We start from the raw sequence: 23,111 nt of genomic DNA, 5'->3' as shown, positions 1-23,111 counted from the left end.
AGAGGAGACTGAGAGTAGTAATTGAAGAGAATTTCTCGAAAAGGAGAAAGGTGACCATTGCTTTCCACAGGGATCAGTGCTGGGGCCACTGTTGTTTGTGATATACGCAAATGATTTCGAAGCACTGATAGTATGTTCAGCACGTTTACAGGTGGCAGGAAGATTAATGGAGTAGCAGAAACTATAGGGGACTGTCAAAGAATACAGCAGAATGTAAATATATTGGAGAGTTGGGTGGAGAAGTGGCAGATGGTGTTCAATCCAGGCAAATGTGAGGTGATGCATTTTGGGAAGTCTAATTCTGGGGCTAATAATATAGTAAATTGAAGAGCCTTGGGAAAAGTTGATGAGCAGTGGGATATGTGTAGTTAGGTCCATTTTACTCTGAAGGTTGCTACACAGGTGGATAGAGTGATCAAGAAGGTATATGATATGCTTGCGTTCATCGAACTGGCAGGTCATGTTAAAATTGTACAATACATTGTTTCAGCCACATTTAGAATACTGTGTACAGTTCTGGTCTCCATATTATCAAAAAAATGTGGATGCTATGGAGAGGGTGCAGTGAAGATTTACGAGGATGTTGCCTGGTTTTGAAGGCGTTGGCTACGAAGAGACGTTGAGTAGGTTAGCATGGTTCTCTTTAGAAAGTAAGAGATTAAGGTGCGACCTGATTGAGGTAGATGATTGGGTATTTATAGATTTTTTTTTCTCAGTGTGAAGGATTCAATAACGAAATGTCAACCTTTCAATATGAGAGGTAAATAGTTTAAGGGGGATACACGCGGCAAATACTTCACACAGAGATTGGTAGGTGCCTAGAACGCATTGCCAGCAGAGGTAGTAGAGGTAGAAAACGGCAGATGTATGTAAGATGCATCTGGACAGATGCATGAGCAGGTGGAGAGCAGAGGGATGCAGATGTTTAGGAACTGGGCGACAGGTTTAGATAGTGGATTTGGATTGGCTCTGTCTTAGAGGGCCGAACGGCCTGTTCCTGAGGTGTAAACCTTCTTTGTTTTTGTTCTTTATATAGTTTAATATACAGCTGCTGTTTGATAGGCAGATAGTTGAACTTCTCGAACTACTTCAGTGAATATTTTGACGATACAGAGTCATGTATGTCTTATGATGCACAAGGAAGCAAATCAGCTGGTACTGCTTGGACCACCTCTGCATTTCATTTTATTGCTTTGTGCCATTTGCCTGCATTTTAACTGTAACTCTTCACTCTACTTAACTTGAGTTATTCCCAATGCTTTCTAGAATGCCTGTCTTGAAAGTGCTGCAAATACACTTCCAGGCAGTGTTCTCCACTTTGGATTACTTTCGGTGACCACAAACTAAGGAGTATCAAAATGCATTTGTCCAATAAACGTTTAGCTGGAGAAATAGCTGAAAGTGTTTCTGGCCTGAGGTTTCTAGGACTTTTGCACTGCTTTGTAAATGGTGTGTTCCTTAGAAGTTGGATGTGTTGCACCTGCAGTATGATCAGTCAATCATCTTCCATGTTAATCTCCCCTTGCTTGTGTTTTTGAGGTGCGTGTAAAGAAAGAAAAAAAATCACGGAAAGAATTGGGATCCAGAGAGAATATTCACTCGGGGGGGGGGGGGGGAAGAATGGCCAACATAATTAATAACAACAAATGAATCGTGAATAGATGTATATCACAGTTCAGCTACGACATAGAAGATTTTGGCCAGTTTAAATAATATAACGTATTTTGCGACATGGAATCTGATGAAGAAGGCACATCAGCTGATGTCATTAACTGAAACTTGAGTACATCGTGCCATTGCTGTCAGTGGGACACGGTTGAGCAAGGGGCAGTCTTTGTAGCTCAAACTTCAAGGTTTACAGGGTCTTCAGGTTAGACAGAAAAGGTGGTAAATCAGAGGAAAGGTCTCAATTTTGATCAGGGCATCCCTTACTGCAGCAAATACAAATGACATCATCGATATGATTTCAAAAAGAATTCTACGGGCATAAAGTAACAATATACAAAGATCACGGTAATAGCAGTGCCTTATAGGCCGTGTACTGTCCACGAGAAAAGAAATAACGTCATTATGACACGAGTTGGCCATATTCGACTGGAACCACATGCTTCAGGTAAATCTGTTTCAGAACAGGAAAATATGGAGAACACATAGATTAGAATAGAATCGTAGAATCCCTACAGGAAGGGAGTTGGCCATGTGGCCCATCGAGTGCACTTTGACCCTCCGAGAAGCATCCCACATATTTCAACATAGGAAAATAATCGCAGCCGATTGATCCTGATGCAGCTTTTTAAAACTCTGGTGTGACAACACTTGTAGTACTGCTTACAGTTCTGGTCGTGACAGTATACTAAGAAATTGGAAGCATTGGAAAGGATGCAGACCAGATTTACCAGAATGTTTCCTGGTATGGATGAATGATCTTATGAGGAAGGACTGAGGGACTTTTAGCTGTTTTCCTAAGAGTAGAGGGTTGAGAGATGACTTAATAGAAGAATGCAAGATGATCAAAGGATTAGATGGGCTGGACAATGAGATCCTTTTCCCACGGTTGGTAATGGTTAGCACGAGGGGACATAGCTTTAAATTGAGGCATAATAGACATAGTACAGATGTAAGGTGTAGGTTCTTCACTCGGAGAGTAGAGAGGACGCCGAAAACCCTTCCTGCAACCGCGGATACTTGCTTACTTCAACGATATGCAAGCATTGGAAAAAGTGCAGAGGAGATTTTCCAGGATGTTGCCTGGTCTGGGGGGAAGGTCTTATGAGGAAAGGTTGATAGACTTGCGTCTGTTGTCATTGGAAAGAAGAAGGTTAGGAAGGGACTTGATCATGCAAGATGATCAGGTAATTAGATAGGATAGACAGTGAAAGTCTTTTCCAAGAATGATGACGTCAGCTTTTACAAGGGTGCAAACTTGCAAATTTAGGGAGTACAGACTTAAGACAGATGTCAGAGGCAGGTTCTTTATTCAAAGAGTGGTAAGGGAGTGAAATTTATACCTTCCAATGTAGTTATCTGAACCACATTAGCGAGATGTAAACAATCCTTGGATGAGCGCATGAATGAAGATGGGAATGAGCTTAGATCAGTTCACAGGTTAATGCAACATCGAGGGCTGAAGGGACTGTTCTGCGCCGTATTGTTCTGTGTTCTACGTTCTATTTGGAAAATTGAATATCGTACATTTATTTGATAGATTGTCACTCGGATATGAATTGAACTGTTACAGAAATGGAAGTACTGCCATAATAAATTATCCCGGCATCATTGGTGATTACTTTCAACTGAGACGAGAATAAATTGTTGAACTTACATGTTTGTGAATTTCTACCAAAGAAAGTTGTGCTTCTACAATTGTTGAGTATATTGGTCACCAAGATATTTATTTTTCTGATGTCTTTGCAAATGAAAAGACAAGGGGAGCGAGCAAAATATTTGATTTATATCCTAATATTAGGTATGATGTTACTCTTAGTGGAGTTTTCTGTCAGGAATTATCGTATTGTTATTGTATGATTACGTGTATTTTTTTCTTCTCTTTTCAATGTGCTTGTTTAGGTCTCACCTCATGGTGGCTTCTTAGCCATTCCTCCCCGAACGTTAAATCCACCTGACCAGCAAAGGACTTTGGATTGTGTCACCATGCAACATATTAAAGAAGTTGTGATCGCCACAGCTGAGAACTGTTAATCTGTTCCTTCATATCTGTATCTTTATCCACGTGCCCTTGTTTGCATAGTGCATTGCTGTTGCTGTCTCAAATACTCTTCTTTTGCCTGGCTAGAAGCATTAGGCTTTTCAACTTATTGTACACTCTTCCTTCTGAATTTGATTTTGTCACGTGTACTTTCCCAACTCTACCTTGCCAAAAAATTGAAGTGACGGTCTATTTTGTTCTCTGAGTCAAAAAGCATGGTGGAGACAATCGATGCTGCTCAGTGTCCAAGGCGCACAGCTGGTACTGTGTGTATGTTATTTTTGAGATTTCTCAGATTCCACGAGGGCGAGAAAATTAAATAAACCAGTTTCATAAAACTTGAAGAGTACCTCAGCAACAGCTGCACTAGTCAATCAATTCAACAACACCTTTAATTAAACCACTACATCAATACTCTAATTGCCTCTCTAGAGTCTGTCGTAAGGTATAATAATGAGAATTTTGTGTTGAAATGAAGGAAATGTTCAGAGCATCTGATAAAAAATGCACGGTGTAGCAAGAGGTTTAGTGTTTTCCATTTACTATCCGGTCATTGCTGCTATCGGAGTTCCAGGTAAAGTATTGCTCAGGCTATGCAGTTTCTTGAATCATTATTTCTCTCCCACAACCAACACAGTTTACTAATCACGCATCTTTAATGCACATCACATTTAACAGGATTTGTCTCTAGATTCGCCAGTAGTTGTTTCAGCTTAAATCTGTACGTTTTTTCTCATTTTTGTATTCTTAATCCATTTAATATTATATCAATACTTTATCATTATGAATTATTTGCTTCTCTGGAGTAATTTGAAGACAACAATGTTATAATTTGTCACATTTCATACTGTGATTTCTTTCTTTTTTCTGCATAGTTTCTGCTCATAATAGTAAGTAATTTTCACTTTTACCTTTGTTGTCTTCTTTTGACTTGCCTCATTCCCTCACTTCAGTTACATGGTTTATACAATATGCAGTTTCCATCTCATGATGTTAGTTCTTTTTGTTATTACCATTGTTACCGGAAATGCTTTAATATAATTTTATAAGATCTTGCAGTTGAGTAACTAAAGCGTTATGAAAAAACACATTTCTGTTGTCATATACTCAATGATCATGACAGACAGACTTCATGCCGTTAGCGCAATTCTCAGTTTGTGAGGTACTGCCCAAAGCTAGAACTGTTGTATGATTGACTCTGACAATGATAGAATCATTCCCAAATATTGACTGAACGAATTTAACAAAGCAATATTTCCCAATGGAATTGTAAGGAATTGATTAATTGAAACAACATGATTCACCACCGAATTCTTGAAACATAATAAACAAAATCATATTTCCTCTTTATTTGTTGGTTGTTATTTGTCACAAACATTTACAGTATGGTGTGTCTGTTTTTAGTTTCTTAGTTCGGCTAATTTATCTTGGATATCCAATTCAATATATGATTGATGGTTATTCCGATCAGCACTTAACATGCAGCAAAATCTCAAACTGTATCGATTTTCTCTACATTTTGCACATTGATTGAATCAGTATATTTGATGGAAACCCACCCGTATAATGGCAAAGCTCTGTTTTGTACTTGCAAGCTGACACAGGTTTTCTTTGTGACAAGATGATTTAGCAGTGGAGTCGTGCAGTCGTTAAGGAAAGACAGCCAACTGAAGTCTCGGAATGCCATTTCCAATGGTTCTGTTTGAGAATGAAACCTTTACCTTGAGTTTTGCGATGATGTTGCTCATTTAAGAAGGTTATGCTGACCTTCACCTAAGCAGACGGTCTATTTTGAGTCTCTCGCTTTCTCTGGTATCTCTCCTGTAAGACCCCGTGTTTGATGTTCCATTTTGTGCCATGATAAGCTTATGGGGATTTTTGCAAGTATTTGGAACAACAACATTACTTGGGTTAGAGTGCTAGGATTTCGGATATTTTAAATTATTATGTGTTTTGGTGGTATTTCATTCAGTAATTTTGCAAATAAATTTTGTTTCGATTTTAAAAAAAAGCTATGTGGTTTGTCCAACGGCATCCCTCCTACAATAACCGTGTTATTAATGCTTGAATCAACCAGAAAAGTTAAAACCTGGGCTGGATACCTGAAGTGCTTTGTCAAACTGAGAGTTCTCAATGCTTCCTTTCAAACATTGGCTCGACTAAAACGTAGGCCAAACGAAATGCGCATGCTGCCCAAACACTAACAGAAATAGCGAATGAAATTGGCAGATCTAGCAGATCTGTTGTACGAAAACAGACACACCTTTTCGAGTTTGGTGTATATTCTGTTCCTTTGAGTAAGGATGGTTTGAGCGTGTTGTTTGTTGATTTGTCCAAAATGAACTTGTTTCGACGAAATATTTGTACGAATTAACTGATGCTAGCGCCAGTTTCAACACATTTCACTCCCTTTTTCTTTTTACCCAGTTTATTCATCAATGTACAACTTTTTTTAGCTGCTGTTTGTTGATTCCATGCTGCAGTGCTGGTTGAACTATATCTTCTTGTCCTCTGTTCATTTACACTGAATGGTTTTATGTTGTTGTCTCATTCAGTTTCTGGTTTTTTTTGTGAGTCTTTATTACTATGGAGAGCCAGGAGGGGGCTGGAGAAAGGCTTGGCAGAATGTATTATGGAGAACACAAAGGTACTTTACACTTATGTGAAGTATAAGAGAATGGTAAAAGAAAGAGTAGGGCCGATCAGGGATAGTATAGCGAATTTGTGTGTGGAGTCTGAGGAGTTAGGGGTAGTCTAAATGAGATTTTTGCTTCTGTCTTTCCGAAAGAAACTAACTTTGTACTGAAAGAAACCTTTGAAGAGCAGTCGTGCATGCAGGAATGGATAGAGATAGTGGAAGCTGATGTGCTGAAAGTTTTGTCAAACATTAAGATTGACAAGTCGCCAGGCCCGGACCAAATTTGTCCTCGGCTGCTTTGGGAAACGAGAAATGCAATTGCTTTCCCACTTGCCTAGATCTTTGCATCCTCGCTCTCCACTGGAGTTGGACCTGAGGACTGGAGAGAGACGAATGCAATTCCTCTCCTCAAGAAAGGATTTCGGGAAATTTCCAGCAATTACAGACCAGGAAGTCTCACATATATCTCCTGCAAGATGTGAGAAAGGATTCTGAGGAATAGGATTTATGACCATCTGGAAGAGCATGGCTTGATTATATGCAGTCAATACGGCTTTGTGAGGGGCAGGTCATGCCTCACAAAACTTACCGAGTTATTTGAGGATGTGACTAGAAATGTTGATGTGGGTCGAGCCGTGGATGTGGTGTATCTGGACTTCAGCAAGGCATTTGATAAGGTTCCCCATGGTAGGCTCATTCAGAATGTCAGGAGGAATGTGATACAGGGGAACTTAGCTGTCCGGACACAGAATTGGCTGGCCAACATAAGACAGCGAGTGCTAGTAGAAGGACCACTCGCGAGTGGTCGTAGAAGGAAATTATTCTGTCTGGAAGTCTGTGGTGAGTGGTGTTCTACAATGCTCTGTCCTTTGGCTTTTTCTGTTTGTAATTTCTATTAATGCCTTGGATGAAGGAATTGAAGGAGGTGCCGTTGGCAGTATGGTGGGATATTGCAGGCTGCAGCGGGACATTGGCAGGATGCAGAGATTGGCTGAGAGGTGGCAGATGGAATTCAGCCTGGATAAATGCGTGGTGATGCATTTTGGAAGGTCGAATGTGCAAGGTGAGTACAGGATTAAGGATAGGATTCTTGGCAGTGTGGAGGAACAGAGGGATTTTGGTGTGCATGTACATAGATCCCTTAAAATGACGACCCAAGTGGACAGGGTTGTTAAGAAAGCATATGGTATTATGGCTTTCATTAACAGGCGGATTGAGTTTAAGAGTTGTGAGATCGTGTTGCAGTTCTATAAAACGTTGGTTAGACCGCACTTGGAATACTGCGTCCAGTTCTAGTCGCCCTATTATAGGACATATGTGGATGCTTTGGAGAGGGTTCAGAGGTTTACCAGGATGCTTCCTGGACTGGAGGGCTTATCTTTTGAAGAGAGATTGAATGAGCTCGGACTTTTTCATTGGAGAAAAGGAGGAGGAAAGGGGAACTAATTGAGGTATACAAGATAATGAGAGGCATAGATAGAGTCGATAGCCAGAGATGATTTCCTAGGGCAGACATGACTAACACGAGGGATCACAGTTTTAAGCTGGTTGGAGGAAAGTACAGAGGAGATGTCAGAGGCGGGTTCTCTACACAGAGAGTTGCGAGATCATGGAATGAGTTGCCAGCAGCAGTTGTGGAGGCGAGGTCATTGGGGACATTTAAGAGACTACTGGACATGCATATGGTCACAGAACTTTGAGGGTGCATACATGAGGATCAGTGGTCAGCACAACATTGTGAGATGAACGGCCTGTTCTGTGCTGTACTGTGCTATGTTGTGAACTATGACTAATTTGAAAACTTGTCCGAAGTGCCGAAAATAATTTGCAAATGTGGATAGAGCCTGCAATGTTGTAAAGTGTGTCAGAAGTATTTGAAACGAATGTTATTTTTTTTTCAAAGTGTGGAATGACTTGTGTTCTTTCTCTATCCTTTTCAGCTAATTTGGCCGTGATTATGATACTTTCTCGAAGAAAATGCGGACTGTCAGGATGTATTATTTGTTATCTGATTTCAATGGCAGTTACTGATCTCTTGGTCATGGTGACAGCTGTAATATTGAACCGAATTGCTGGGATTTATTTCCCATCCAGTTTCCTGTCTATTACGCCAGTGTGCAGCTTCCGTGCTGCGTTCAATATCGCTTCAATTGATAGCTCTGCCTGGTTAACAGTTGCTTTCACATTTGACAGATTTGTTGCTATTTCCTGTCAGAAGCTGAAAATAAGGTATTGTAGTGAGAACGTGGCCATTAAGGTGATAGGAATCGTAATCGTACTGACCTGCATGAAAAATGTTGTCAAATATTTTCAATTCGAACCTACGTACATAATTAATAACACACCCTGGTTCTGCAGCATGAAATTATCATATTACACATCAATAGCTTGGATCATCTACGACTGGGCTCGATCTATTTTAAATCCTTTCCTACCATTCATTCTGATTTTACTGCTCAATGCTCTGACTGTCAGACACATTCTGTCGGCCAATAGAACTCGGAGAAAACTGCGGACTCAGAGTAATGAAGGGAATCAGAATGATTCAGCGGTGGAGAAGCGGAAAAAGTCTATTATTTTACTCTTTTCTATCTCGGGCAGTTTTATTCTTTTAAATTTGTTGTATTTTGCAACAGTCTTCTATGTACGAATTGCAAGTGTTACGTATTCCTCGGGATCCGATATTACTAATTCCACATTTATTCTGCAACAGGGAGGATTTATGCTTCTATTACTGAGCTCCTGCATTAACCCGTTTATTTATGCTGGGACACAGAGAATATTCAGAGTCGAGTTAAAAAAAGGGCTGAAATATCCGTTCAGCCAAATGTTTAGTATGTTTCATAAACAGATTAGAAAATTCTAGCTTGCCATATGTCTATCTTCATGATTGAATTTTATTCTCCAAGTCAGATTGGACACTTGAGTTGAAATGGATTGATAAAATGTGGAATACGTTAGAAAGTCTGCAAGTTTGATTTTTGGAAATTGTTTTCATTAATATCCAACGCTCTATCTAGCGTTGTGTCAAACTTTGCCCATTTCTTTCAGCCAGGATAACTTTGGATTGCTTCGTAGGTACAGAATTAGCACGTGATTAATAAAGTGAGCAACTATTCTTTGCAATTCGAAGAACATGAAAGTGTTTCGAAAGGGGGGATGTGCTTATTTCTTTTCTAACTGACTTTCATGCATCTAATCTCCAGCTGCAAGTGTCTCCCACACATGCATTGTGTCCACATTAAAGGTTTCACCTTTAACTCTCTGAAGCCCCAGATTGATGAGTTCGACACACGCTGCGACTTTGAACATTTCTTCCACCGCCACTGCCTTCATATTTACGTTTTATCCAAGACACCCGCTCACCAAATGAGGACCCCTTCTCCCGCCTCCAACATACCCCATCTACCTGGAAACCCCATGCTGGTCTGCTACACTCTTGACCTCTTCATTTCAAACAGCCACTGTGACATCAAGCTCCTTAACCTCTCCAACTACCTGACGCACTCCAATCTCTGGCTCCCTCAATACGCAGCCCTCCAAACTAAACCGCATCATCAAACTCACAAACATGGACATTACAATAGGAATGTGGTGCACCGACCTCTACACGGCCCAAGCCAGGCACCAACTCACTGGCACCTCCTCCCACTGTCCCCTTGATCATGACGTCACTTACCATTACCAAACCATCATCTCCCAGACTAACCTTAATTTCATCACATCTGGGGATCTCCCATCCACAACCTCTCAACTCATTTTCCATGAACCACGCACTGGCCGATTCTACCTCCGTCCTAAGATTCACAAACCTGATTATTTCAGTCGATTCATTGCGTCAGCCTCTACATGTCCAACCGACCTCATCTCTTCCTACACCGTCCCGTTCCCGTTTTTCCAGGAACTCTCCACATGGGTTCGTGACATCACTCAGACCCTTCACTTCCTCCAAGATTTTCGTTTTCCCTGCCCCCAAAGCCTCATCTTCACTATGGAATTCCAGTCCCTATAATCATCGATCCAACATGACGAAGGTGTCCAAACGCTCAATTTCTTCTTCTCGTGCCGTCCCAGCCACTACCGTGCCACCACCACCTTCATCCACATGGCTGAGGTGGTCCTCAGTCTCAACCACTTCTCCTTCCAATCCTCTTACTTCCTCCAAAACAAAGAGAGAGCCAAGTGCATCTGCATGGTAAACAACTGTGGGTGCCCGTGTGTCACCTACCCCATTTACCCCAACTCCAACACCTTTTCCTCTGCTACATCGATGACAGTATCGGTGCCACATTTTGCTCCCACACGGTGGTGAACAGTTCATCAACTTTAGTAACATCCTCCACCGAGACATCAAATTCACCTGGATTATCTCAGCAACCTCCCTCAGCAACCTATACGATACCTCTTCCCACCCTAGCTACTATAAAAACGCGACGCCTCATTTCCAATTCTCCATCATTGCCGCATCTGTTCCAAGGATGAACAATTCCACTTCAGAAAATCCCAGATGACCTGTTTCTTCCACAAATCGCATATTCCCTTCCAACCTGGTTGACGATTTCCTCCAGTGCATCTCCTTCTCTTCAGGCAACACCACCCTTGAACCCAATTCCTCCCAACTTAACCACGACACACACCCCTGTCCTCTTCTAACACCGCAACAACCTCCACATACAATGAATCATCATCCACCACTTCTTACACCTCAAAACAGACCCCACCACGAGAGATATATTACTCTCCCCACCGCGATCAGCATTCTGGAAAGACCGTTCCCTCTGTCACTCCCTCGCCAAGTTCACAACCCTCTCCAACCAGCCAAAACCTCACTCTTGGCACATTTCCCTTCCACCGCAGAAAGTGCAAAGCCTGCTCTCACACCACCCCTCTCAGTTCTATCCAAGGCCCCAAGTTATCATTCCACCTCCACCAGAAATTCACCCGAACCACTATCAATGTCACCTATTGCATTCGTTGCACCCAGTGTGGTCTCCTCTACATCAGGCAGACAGAACTCCATGTTGCAGATCATTTCAGAGAACATCTTTGGGACATTTTCACCCACCAAACCCCATGGCCGAACACTTCAACTCCTCCTCCCACTCCCTCAAGGATACGCACGTCCTGGGCCTCCTCCACCGCCAAACTGTTACAACCTGAAGCCTGGAGGAAGAAACGTTTATATTTCCCTTGAGACCCTATAACTAAACAAGATCAATGTGGATTGAAACAGCTTCCTCCACCTATCACTTAAAGCTCAGTGAAGTTATTGGGCGTTTACGGTAGCATAGCTGATCATTGAATCTACCATGGCTGTGCTAACTCGCAGGAAATTTAATTTAATCAGTTTTAATGCTGCACACTTCCTGCTTTCCTAGCATGGCATATTTATCTCGTCTTACCTCTATCCTGCTCTCAAGATGATAAAAAGAAGAGTCTACCCTGTATTAAATTCAAGCTGTGGAAAATCCCTGCAGTCCCCATCAACATTTGGGATCCTTCTTAATCTTCTCATACAATCTTAATGAGAAGACAACATACAGGCTGATTTACTTGAATTTTTATTGTACCTACGGATTTTTCCAATAGGTTGTAAGGTAAACAATGATTGTGAATGTCCATCCATTCTTCTTGCTCTTAACTCCAGTGCGAGCAGATTAATTCCTCTGACCGTCTCCTCTTAGGACATCTGCCCAAACTCAGGAATCAATCCAGTGGACCAAACCACACACCGGCAGAGAATGAATACAAAGATCTTCCTGCACAGAAAGTGGCCAGTGAGCCCAGAATGCTTCTTTAAAAGAACAGTTAAGATGGACGCTAATGTAATCATCTTTAGCACTTACACCATCATCATTGACACACACCGCCACCATGGGTATAGTCAGTGATTTATGCCATGCACTGCTCTTTTTTCAATTTAATACCCTCAATTGACATCCATGCTTGATTTCGACCTGTTCCTTGAGTAACAATTCCTGCTAAGACATGTATCCTCTGCTCTCACTGCGTTATTCTGTGCTTTTGATTCGACAAGAAAGGAGAAAAAAATAGTGGTTGTAGAAGTGCATGGAATCTCCGTTTCCTGAGTCGGAATTACTGTTATTCCTGATGGTCAGGGCAGCAGGAAAAGTGACTCTTGATTGCACTGGAACCGACTTTTCGTGGAAAAACCGCGTGAAGTACCATGCCCAGCAAATTTGGACGAATGTTTGCTCAGTTTGCTTTTTATTCATTGGCATCACTGGGTTTGTAGTTTAGACCTGAGAAGGTGCTGATAACCAGCTCTCTTGAACCATTATAGTCCATGTGTTGACCCATAATGCACAAGGCGGGGGGGGGGGGGGTGTGAGGGGGGTGGCGAATTCCAAAATATTGAATCGGTGACAGTGCTGCTCTTGTACTTCCAGATGAATTTCCTCCTTGTCATCTCTACTTCCTGGGCAGATGCCCATTTGATTCCCTGGCCTGAGTCATACTGACCGAGAGTCATTAGCAAGGATGTCATGCAAAGAGATGAACTCTTTAACAGACTCACTGTGTTCTTTCGGTAAAATTAACACACTCATATTTTTCATTATACATAAATTATCACGGGATATTGAAGGGCCAATAGAGCAGGCATGCTCTGACAGTTTTCAAATGAGCAATGTTAACGCTGACTTAAAGTGTCATAGAATTTTTTTTCTGTTAATTGCGTTAAATGCTGTGTCAGTTTTGTCCTTTGTCAGCGGTGTTCCTTTTGCCAGTTGAACTGAATCTCCATCTTCGCTATATTGAATCGCTCTTAATCACAACGAAGCAGTACCAGACAGTATCAGGAGCATGTACGGAAACATTAATGTCTGTTGACAGAGTTTTTGGTCTTTGATATGAAAAATGTTGAGAATTGGGAGATGCAGAGGGAGTGATGAATCAGGTGGGGGTAACGAAGAGATTTTCTGAACATTTTGGTTGAGCTGTAAAACAAAACCAACAAGTTAACTGTGCCCTCATTATGTAGAATATAGGTGCGTCAATATAAATGGAATCAATGGCCTAAGATTAAGTTTTGAGATAAATGTCCATCATCGCTATTGGGGACATTCGTAGCAAGACGTAGGCGTGGTTTCAATACCTACTGAAATGTTTAGAATTATTATGGGAGGACTTGCTATCATTATTCAACATGGAGTCATCTTGTCATCAAGCTGCATTAGTCTTTCATATCGAATGTCTTATAGTTGATGCAGGGCAGTCACAAAAAGAAAGCAAATAAGTAAAGCTGCTATATTTCTCCCACCAACTCAAGGACATGATTTTTCAAGTTAAAATTTGCTGTTCTGTTCAGTCACATAAAGACTGAGGACAGAAATCAAGACCTGGAGTAGCTTCTATCTTCGAATCAAGTAACTGACAACTACATTGAGGGGCACTGTGTAGTAAAGAGCAGGTATAGACATTTCTTTTGCAGAATTCAGAAGTGGTTAATGAATGCCAGCAAATTGAAACCAAAGGAATTATTTTTCTTTTTCTGAATTTCTACCCTCAGCTGACAGTGACAAATGTCATTAACTTCCTTCAAAGGACATTAGCGATAGCTTTCCCCCATTACCTGTGCTCTGTCATCTGTGGGAGTTTCCACGGCGCGGGACAGATTCTGTTCCGTCACTGTGGATCTGAATTCATAACCCTCCATCGTTTTGCTTCACTACTAGCCTCCTTGATTACCTCACTACCATAAAATGACTTCCTCTTTCTCAAGTAATCACTTTAAAAGAAACCCCTGTTCAGTAGGTCAGTATTTGAGAGCTTTAGTATTTCTGACAGTTGTGTTCAAATGAGGATTCCACTGCTGGCCATCCTACGAAGACATGACTTTGTATTAGTAGTTTCATCTTTCCACAGGATCGTTCTAAGGGAGAAAAGTTTTGCTGGTCGTATTTTCAATTTCTGTTGCACATCTGAGCTTACGTTGCTCTTCAAATTCTATATCAATTCATCCTGGAGGATGGGGATTTTTTTTAACCAAAAAATCTCTCAAAGGATACCTGCTTGCTTTTGATCAGCACAGACTTGATGACCCAAAATACCTTTTTTTTTCTGGGCTGAAGACTGATATGAGTCGATGTGTGTTCTCAAACATGTATCCTGCATTTTCTCTATTCATTTAAGATTTTCAGTAGTCGCCCTACTTTGCGATTCATTTGTTGCAGGCGTTGCTCACGGATCTGAGTCTAAGAACTCTGAAGAATAAGTAAGGGGATGTTTGATATTAGGTTGGGTGATGATTTGTAGTTTGTGCCTGGCTTCAAAGTTCAAGTGAGGAACTGTATCATTACAATACAATGTGTCCAGCCTGTTTCTTTGTGGAAGCACAGCCAATAACCCCAATCTCCTGCCATTTCCCTAACAAGTCAAGCATATAAGACAGCCTGGTCCATCCAAAGATGTGCGGGTTAGGTGAATTGGCCATGCTAAATTGCCCATAGTGTTAGGTAAGGGGTAAATGTATGGGTGGGTTGCGCTTCGGCAGGTCGGTGTGGACTTGTTGGGCCGAAGGGCCTGTTTCCACACTGTAAGTAATCCAATCTAAAGGATAAAGAAGGATGGCTATGTGTAGAACCTGAGAGAATGGGTGAGATTCCGAATGAATATTTTGCATCAGTGTTAACTGAGGAGAGGGATATAATGACTGCTGCGATTAGAGATAGATGTGTGATTACTCTGGATCACGTTGCTGTACGTAGGGAAGACGTGTTGGGTCGGCTAGAGTTTATAAAGGTGGACAAATCCCCACGACAGGATGATTTCTATCCCAGGTTGATGAGAAAGGCGAGAGAGGGAATAGCTCGGGCCCTGACAGATATGTTTGTAGCATCTTAAATGCAGGTGAGGTGCCGGAGATCTGGAAGGTGTTGTCCCACTGTACAAGCAAGGTAATATGTTCATTTCGAGTAATTATGGGCCAGTAAGTTGTGTGAAAGTTGCTGGAGAAGGTACTGAGGTATGCAATCTATTTATATTTGGAAAAGAATGGTCTTATCAGTGATAGACAACATGGTTTTCTGCGGGGGAGATCGTTCCTTACCAACTTAATAGAGTTCTTTGTGGAAGTTACCAAATTGATTGGTGAGGGAACGGCTGTAGATGTCATATTCATGGATTTTAGTAAGACGTTTGATCAGGTTTCCAATGAAAGAATAATGAAGAAAGTGAAGACATATTGTATGCAAGGTGTTATAGCTTGTTGGATAAAGAACTAGTTGAGCAAGATGAGACTGAGAGTAGTAGTTGAAGGGAGTTTCTTGAAATGGAGAAAGGTGACCATTGTTTTCCACAGGGATCAGTGCTGGAGCCACTGTTGTTTGTGATAATCATAAATGATTTCGAAGCACTGTTAGTATGTTCAGAAAGGTTGCAGGTGGCAGGAAGATTAATGGAGTATCAGAAAGCATAGGGGACTGCCAAAGAATACAGCAGACTGTAGATATATTGAAGAGTTGGGTGGAGAAGTGGCAGATGGAGTTCAATCCAGGCAAATGTGAGGTGATGCATTTTGGGAAGTCCAATTCTCGAGCTAATTACATAGTAAACTGAAGAGCCTTGGGAAAAGTTGATGAGCAGAGAAGATATGTGTGGTCAGGTCAATTTTACTCTGAAGGTTGCTTCACAGGTGGATAGAGTGATGAAAAAGGTATATGACATGCTTGCGTTCATTGGACGGGGTATTGGATTTAAGAACGAACAGGTCTTGTTAAAATTTTATAATACATTGTTTCAGCCACGTTTAGAATACTGTGTATAGTTCTGGTCACCATATTATCAAAAAAGATGTGGTTTCTTTGGATAGGGTGCAGAGAAGATTTACGACGTTGTTGCCTGGTTTTGGAAAGTGCTGGCTATAAAGAGAGATTGAGTAGGTTAGCATTGTTTTCTTTAGAAAGTAAAGATTGAGGTGGGACCTGATTGTGATCTACAAAATCATGAAGGTTACAGATAGTGTACATAGAGATAACGATTTTTTATCTGTAAAAGTAGCAGGTAAATGTATTACTTAAATTGTGAAAGATTGCTGCATGCTGTTGTGCAGAGGAAATGAGTAATGCTCGTAAATGAATAGCGAAAAGTTGTTTTACAGGGGCAGCAGGTGATCAAGAAAGCAAATGGAACATTAGCTTCTATTGCTGGAGAGAATCAACAGCCAATGAACCTCAACACTGAGCACGATACAGACGTTGACAGAAATGTAACAAAATATTATTATCCCATATTGTGCTAACACTGAATAAAACGGATCCCAGAGAGAAATCTTACTTGAGTAGGCAGGGGATATCCCGGTTCATTCACGTTTTACAGGTGACTTTTTGGCACGCAATCTTTTCCTCACTTGCTAATGACATCTTTAACTGGAATAGCATAGATTTTCAGTCAGCCATTGTGTTATTAAATATGGGCCAGTCTCCATGATTACCAGTTTTAGTTTGAAGTTTCACTGTGTCAGTATTTCAATAATCCCAAAATGAAACAAATTTGTCGAGATTTAATAAACAACAAATTGCCAAAATTACTCGCTTCCCCACAAATATCATGTGCAGCCCATCAACCCCAATGACGTATCACTGCTTCATTCGCTTTAAAATGTCTTACTGAAACAATTGGCCACGTATTCGCCAGATGCTATTCTTTCTCTTTCTTCCAAAGAAACATGAATACATAATCACTCACACACGCCTCATATTCCATTGTCTGGCATTTGAGAACGAGTAAGATTTTTCAGTTCTGATAATCTGAATTTAAATCCAGTTCTTGCAGCTCAGAAATTCCCTTCACAGATAAGAGGCTTACAACAAAGAAAGAAAAACCTGTCCTGTTGCGAATAAAAAATATTACTTCTGAACGGAGCCTGTTTTTCACTTGTGGTGATGTCTCATTATAACATTGCACACGTTATAATCTGTGAACACATCATCAAGTATTCGCTTCTTCACCTTCGTAGTGACTGGACTTAAATTGTACAGTCCCCTGAAACGAGTCTTTAGTTAAATGCTGCAGATGAATTTCCGGCCTCCTGTTATGTGCAGCATCATATCACACTACCCTATTGTGAACAGCCCCAAAAGGCACAAATCACTGTCCACCTTTCTCCACAGTCTGCATTGCTGTTGGAAGTCTTCTCTTTGCAGACAGTGATGCACTGGTTGACTGTTACCTGACAAAGTCGACTAATGCCAACTTTTAGAACTTATGACGAAGTCTGAAGTCAATACGTTTTAATATTAAACGGAGAACTATGTGGAATGTTGTGTCTGTGTGTTAACATCTCCAATTGTAATTCAATGACACCAAAACTGGAGAAACCTAATTTCAATCAGTGCAATTACTCTGTATGGAACTAGAACTATCCATTTAACGCCTCCATTTCAAGTCTCTTGAATTTCAGATTGGCAGTTTAATTTAAATCTCAGGGAGTTACACAGAGGAACACGAAATAATATCAGCTTAAATAATAATCAATATTGTCTATTGTCCTTTCGGAAGAGAATGTTTTGTAATGAAATACACCGAGATTTCAATGGTTGCCACAACAATTCCGATGATTGTACACTGTACGCTAATTGAGAGCATATCTATAGAAGCAGAAATGAGATTACCGTCTTCTTAATGTTCTTCACTGAAATTCTGACATTTTGGTACAGTAGTCAATTAGGAGTTGCCACAAGTGAAAGCCAGCTGCCATAATTTGCAAAAACAGTAGCATTGACCTCGCAACAAAAGAAACTGAAATGGCAATTGGATTTGCCTGAACTCATTGATGTGTGTTGAGACATTCTGCTTCCCGCTGTAGTGGTTCATACTGCTTTACTGCTCTGTTACAGTGGGCAAACTGTGTTATGATTCCACATCCCGAAATATCTGCAGAATTCAAAGAGAGCTCGGCGTCACAAACATTCAGGCCAGGAGAGTGTACAATATTAAATTTGCAGCCTTTATTTCGACTGAATGGTATTGATGTGATCAGCAAGAAATGTCCCAGATAATATCACCATTCATTGCCAGAACAATGTCAGATTCACGTCACACCACAGTACAGTGTGAATTTCTCAGTGATTGTTGCAGAATCAGTGCAGAGAAGACGGTAAAAGGCCATGCCCTTTTACAGAATCACGTCTGCCTACAAGAACATGGGTGTCATGTGCCTGTGTGAGTGTTGATTTGATTTCATTAATTGTTGTCACATGTACCTGAGTACAGTGTAAATTTTTGTATTGTGATCATTGCAAAAAGATCAGACTTAACAAGGACATAAAGATTCTAAGCTGTTCAGACAGAACAAGATTATGTTTGTGCAGGAGGTGCACAAATAAGGTCCACATTTGTAAGATCAATGGTATTTGAATTTAGAGAGGTTGGTTCCGCTGTATTAAAAGAGCAAAGAAGTTGTTCATCAACCTGCTGCTGCCTCTTTTTGTGTGTGTTTTTGTTGAACGTTTGTGTTTATGTTCAGGTGTGTTCAATGTAGGAAATGATATACCAGCAGGGGAAGAGAGCTCAAATGAAGAGTGAGCGGCCAAGGGCAGGAGGCAGTATGTTCACCCCCACATCTGTGAAGATAATGGCCCTACGGTGGGAAGGAAAGGAGGCAGACCATTTACTCATGATGCTACGCAAGTGACGTCAGATTAGAGATAATTACCGAATGGAGAGGCATGAGATACAAGCTGTGCGTCAAAAGGTATATTGCTCACATATGCACAACCAGAAGCTAAAGACCTAAATGATGACCAGTCAGAAACATCTTTTGTTCTCTCGTCATTTTTCTCTCTCTCTTGCAGATCATTCAAATCTGGAGCTCGATTCTGAGTTCCTGGAAAGTTCCTCGCCTTCAAAAGACCAAAAGGCCTCTTGGTACATATTGGATAACACTCATAATGTTTCCACCTGTAAATATATTTTCAAGTAGGCAAGTGTGCCATGAAAGTGTTAATATGCATGCAAACAGATGAGTGCAGAACAGACAAAATGCAGGAGCAGAAACAGACAGTGATGGCTCCGGCCATTCACATTCTGAAAAAATAGAAGAGCGTCAGGGGAATAGCTAGTCTGAAGCTGATATTAGCTTGAAGTTAGCATGAATGGTACAGAGAAATGTATTGGAAAGAAATATGGAGAGTTTTGACTTCCATTCCAAAGGAATGCGAAGATGATGCCTGGATTCTGATTCGAAAAGGGAAGTGAGTGCAGTGTTTTTCAGTCACGCCCACAACCTATGAATGAATACATGCTTAAACATACAAACCAATAAATATATATACATATATAAATAATTCCATTCATCAATTACTCCATCAATTGCTTTTGTCTGATTCATCAACATCTGAATACAAATCCTGGACTGTGGGGGTACAATGTCCTCTGTTCATTCATCAACTCTCACTTTGAATGAAGGTTTAAGCCGAGTGAACTTGTGGTAACATAAATGAATTGGTCAGGGGGTGAACATGCTGGACAATAATGCACAGCTAGTGAAGTTTTGCCTATCTTCAGATTTTGAATTTTGAATGAATACTCTCAGCGGATATTTCAGCCCATTCCTTAACTCGACTCTGATTTTCCTTTGGGTTCCAGCATAAATGAATGGATTGATACAGGAAGTCAAGAAGACAAGCATGTATCCGGTTTCTTCAAGATGGAATAAACCTTCACCGAAATCGGATCCTGAGAAGTAAGCAACTTTAGCAACTCGGACATAGATAATCGTTATTACAAATAACAAATATAACACGATAAAAGTGCCTGAGATGGTGAAAAGTAAAACAATTGATTTTCTTCGCTTCTCCATTTCGGGATCACCATGATTCATCCTGTTGTTGTGGACCCGCAGTCTCCTGCAGACTCTGTTAGCCAATAGAATGTGTCTGACGGTCAGAATATACAGCAGTAAAATCAGAATAAAGGGGAGTCATGGAGTTACAATCGGCCGCATCCAGTCAAACACAGCCCAAACTGGTAAAGTGTAATACATTAACTTTGCCCGACAAAACCAAGATATGTTGTTAACTATGTACACGGGTTCGTATCCAAAATACAAGAAGGAATTTTTTAAACAGGTGATGGCAGACACAATTCCGATCACACGCACTGACACATTCTCTGTGCAATATTTTGTTTTTACCTTCTGGCAACAAATAGCTACAAATCTATCAAAGGTGAAAGCCACTGTGAACCAGGCAGAGCTGTCAATAGCTGCAAAATTAAACACCAAGCGAAGTCTGCATACTGGGGTGATAAACAGGAAGCTGTATGGGAAATAAATCTTAGCAATCCGTTTTAATATTACAGCTGTTACTATGAGCATGAGATCCGTTATTGCCATGGACACCAGTTAGTAGGTAATGCATGCCGAGAGACCACATCTCCTTCGACCAGGATGATAATCACTGCCAGTTAGCTGGAATAGAGAGAGCAAGAGAGAGAGACTGTCTGACACTTAGAATGTATTTGAGACACTGTGCCAAACGGGTGGTTGCATATTTGACTCCAAATAAAATTATACATTTTACTAACACTGTGTATATTTTTATGATGAGATCTTGATTTTTACAGCAGTGATATTAATGTGTGTCAATGAAAATTGAGTCGACATTAACATATATTGGAAGACTCAGAAAAAAAATGAACTAATTGAAAGAAACACAAACGAAAATGCAAAAGACAGTAGACAGTGACATCACATAATTGATTATCATTTTAACGTGTTTATACAGCAAAACATTCAATATGGATATTATCAAACCCGTGGGCAATGTCTTAGTGGTGATCAAATATGGCTCCTTCGGATATATTGATGTGAAATTGTTCACTTTGGCCATCATTGGCATTAAGTTTACTCAGCAATACTGTGGGCTTCCACCACTTTACTCCCACAGTCCAAGGATGTGCACGAGAAGTGGATTAGCCATTCTAAATTGCCTGTATTGTCCAGGAATACGCAGGCGAGGTGGATTACTTATGGTAAAAGCAGAGCTACAGGAATAGCTACGGAATGAGTCTGGTGGCATGGTCTGTGCCAAATTAATGCGTAAATGGCTACTTTTCGCACTGTGTAGATTGTCTGATTCTATGAATATGTTCAAAGAGAATGAAGTGAATGGCAATTAAATGTGCCCAATAATGCAGAGAATATCACCATCTAGAAACGAAGAATACACTGAAATCTTCTCCGAATTACTTGAGATTTTTGGTGTCGATGTGGACTATTGAACATGACAGGTATTGCAGTCTATTTCAGATATATTGACTTCTACGATGTAATACTTCGTTGTTGTGGCATTCCGTGGTACAAATAACTCATCAACGTCATTCTATTGTGAATAATTAAAACAGAGACCATGCAAGAGGCACTCCCAGCTGTAAAACATACTTAATGCAGAGAAATGGTAGAAGACATGATCAATGTGAAATAATGTCCAATTCTAGGATGAGAAGGAAATCTCAGTTCAGAGTAAGAAATTCAGAATCTTCTGTGATAGTGCATGTGGAAGAGGAGAGATGAGTTGAAAGAGTGACTGTTAGAGACTGAGGACAGAAATATCGCCCTGTTAGGTCTAGACAAGCACGAACCAGTCAGTGTAAGGAGCTGTTCAGATTACATATATATCTGTTCACCTTTCAATGCTTAATGATGCACCTTCAACAAATTCATCCGAAAACTGATTAAGATGGCTGGAAATAAGATGAGAGATATCATTGAACCTATTCATCTACATCATGAATGTACATTGCGTGGGCCACAAAAACAAAATGAATATGATGCAAATTTGGAACTTCTGGTCAATGAGCAAAAATGCGACTCACAATGGTTCAAGACCAGTCAGACGAAGACAATTTTCTGGTTTCAAACAAACGTATCAGCTCTAAACCTGTGCCACTGTCGAAACCAATGCGGTCATACATCTATAGTCACACCGTGACATCGTCACAACACTTCACCCACAGTGAAGACAGACTCGCCAACGTTAAGGACATTTAAATAGGCATTGGATAAGGGGATATGGTACAACGGGCAATACATAGGCTAAGCTGAAAATGTGTTGCTGGAAAAGCACAGCAGGTCAGGCAGCATCCAAGGAGCAGGAGAATCGACGTTTCGGGCATGAGCCTTCTTCAGGAGTTCCTGAAGTAGGGCTCATGCCCGAAATGTCGATTCTCTTGCTTTTTGGATGCTGCCTGACCTTCTGCGCTTTTCCAACAACACATTTTCAGCTCTGCTCTCCAGCATCTGCAGTCCTCACTTTCTCCTGTTCAATATTCTATGTGACAATGGAAAGAGCACTTTGAGTTCACATCAGCATGCTAACTGTGGTGCAGGCATTCGCCACATGGACTGTGTGAAAAATACTGTAGCCCTTCATTTTCACAGAAATAAATATTTGGTAGGCACTTTTCGTTGCAACACTGACATCATTTGCATCACAGTTTTTAATGATGCATGAGAATTTATCCACAGGAACATTGTCAATGCCAAAATGGAACTGGGTCTCCACCATAATAGTTTAGCCTCATTCGAGTGGTGGGGAGGGACGACTGAATGGTACCAGAATAAGCGCGCTTCATCGTTTGGTAAAAAAAATCAATCAATGAGAGTGCAACTTTATCAATTTTCAAGGGGTTCAAGGATGTATAGTGGGCTTTTGCTTTAATTCTGAGAGTATCACAGATAAACAGATGAACTAAAATCATGAAAGTTTGAGACAGTAACCATCCCAATGACGTGGTTAAGGGATG

The sequence above is a fragment of the Hemiscyllium ocellatum genome, chromosome 27 (assembly GCF_020745735.1).
Source record: "Hemiscyllium ocellatum isolate sHemOce1 chromosome 27, sHemOce1.pat.X.cur, whole genome shotgun sequence".
Classification (NCBI taxonomy): domain Eukaryota; kingdom Metazoa; phylum Chordata; class Chondrichthyes; order Orectolobiformes; family Hemiscylliidae; genus Hemiscyllium; species Hemiscyllium ocellatum.
This window is presented reverse-complemented; position numbering follows the sequence as displayed.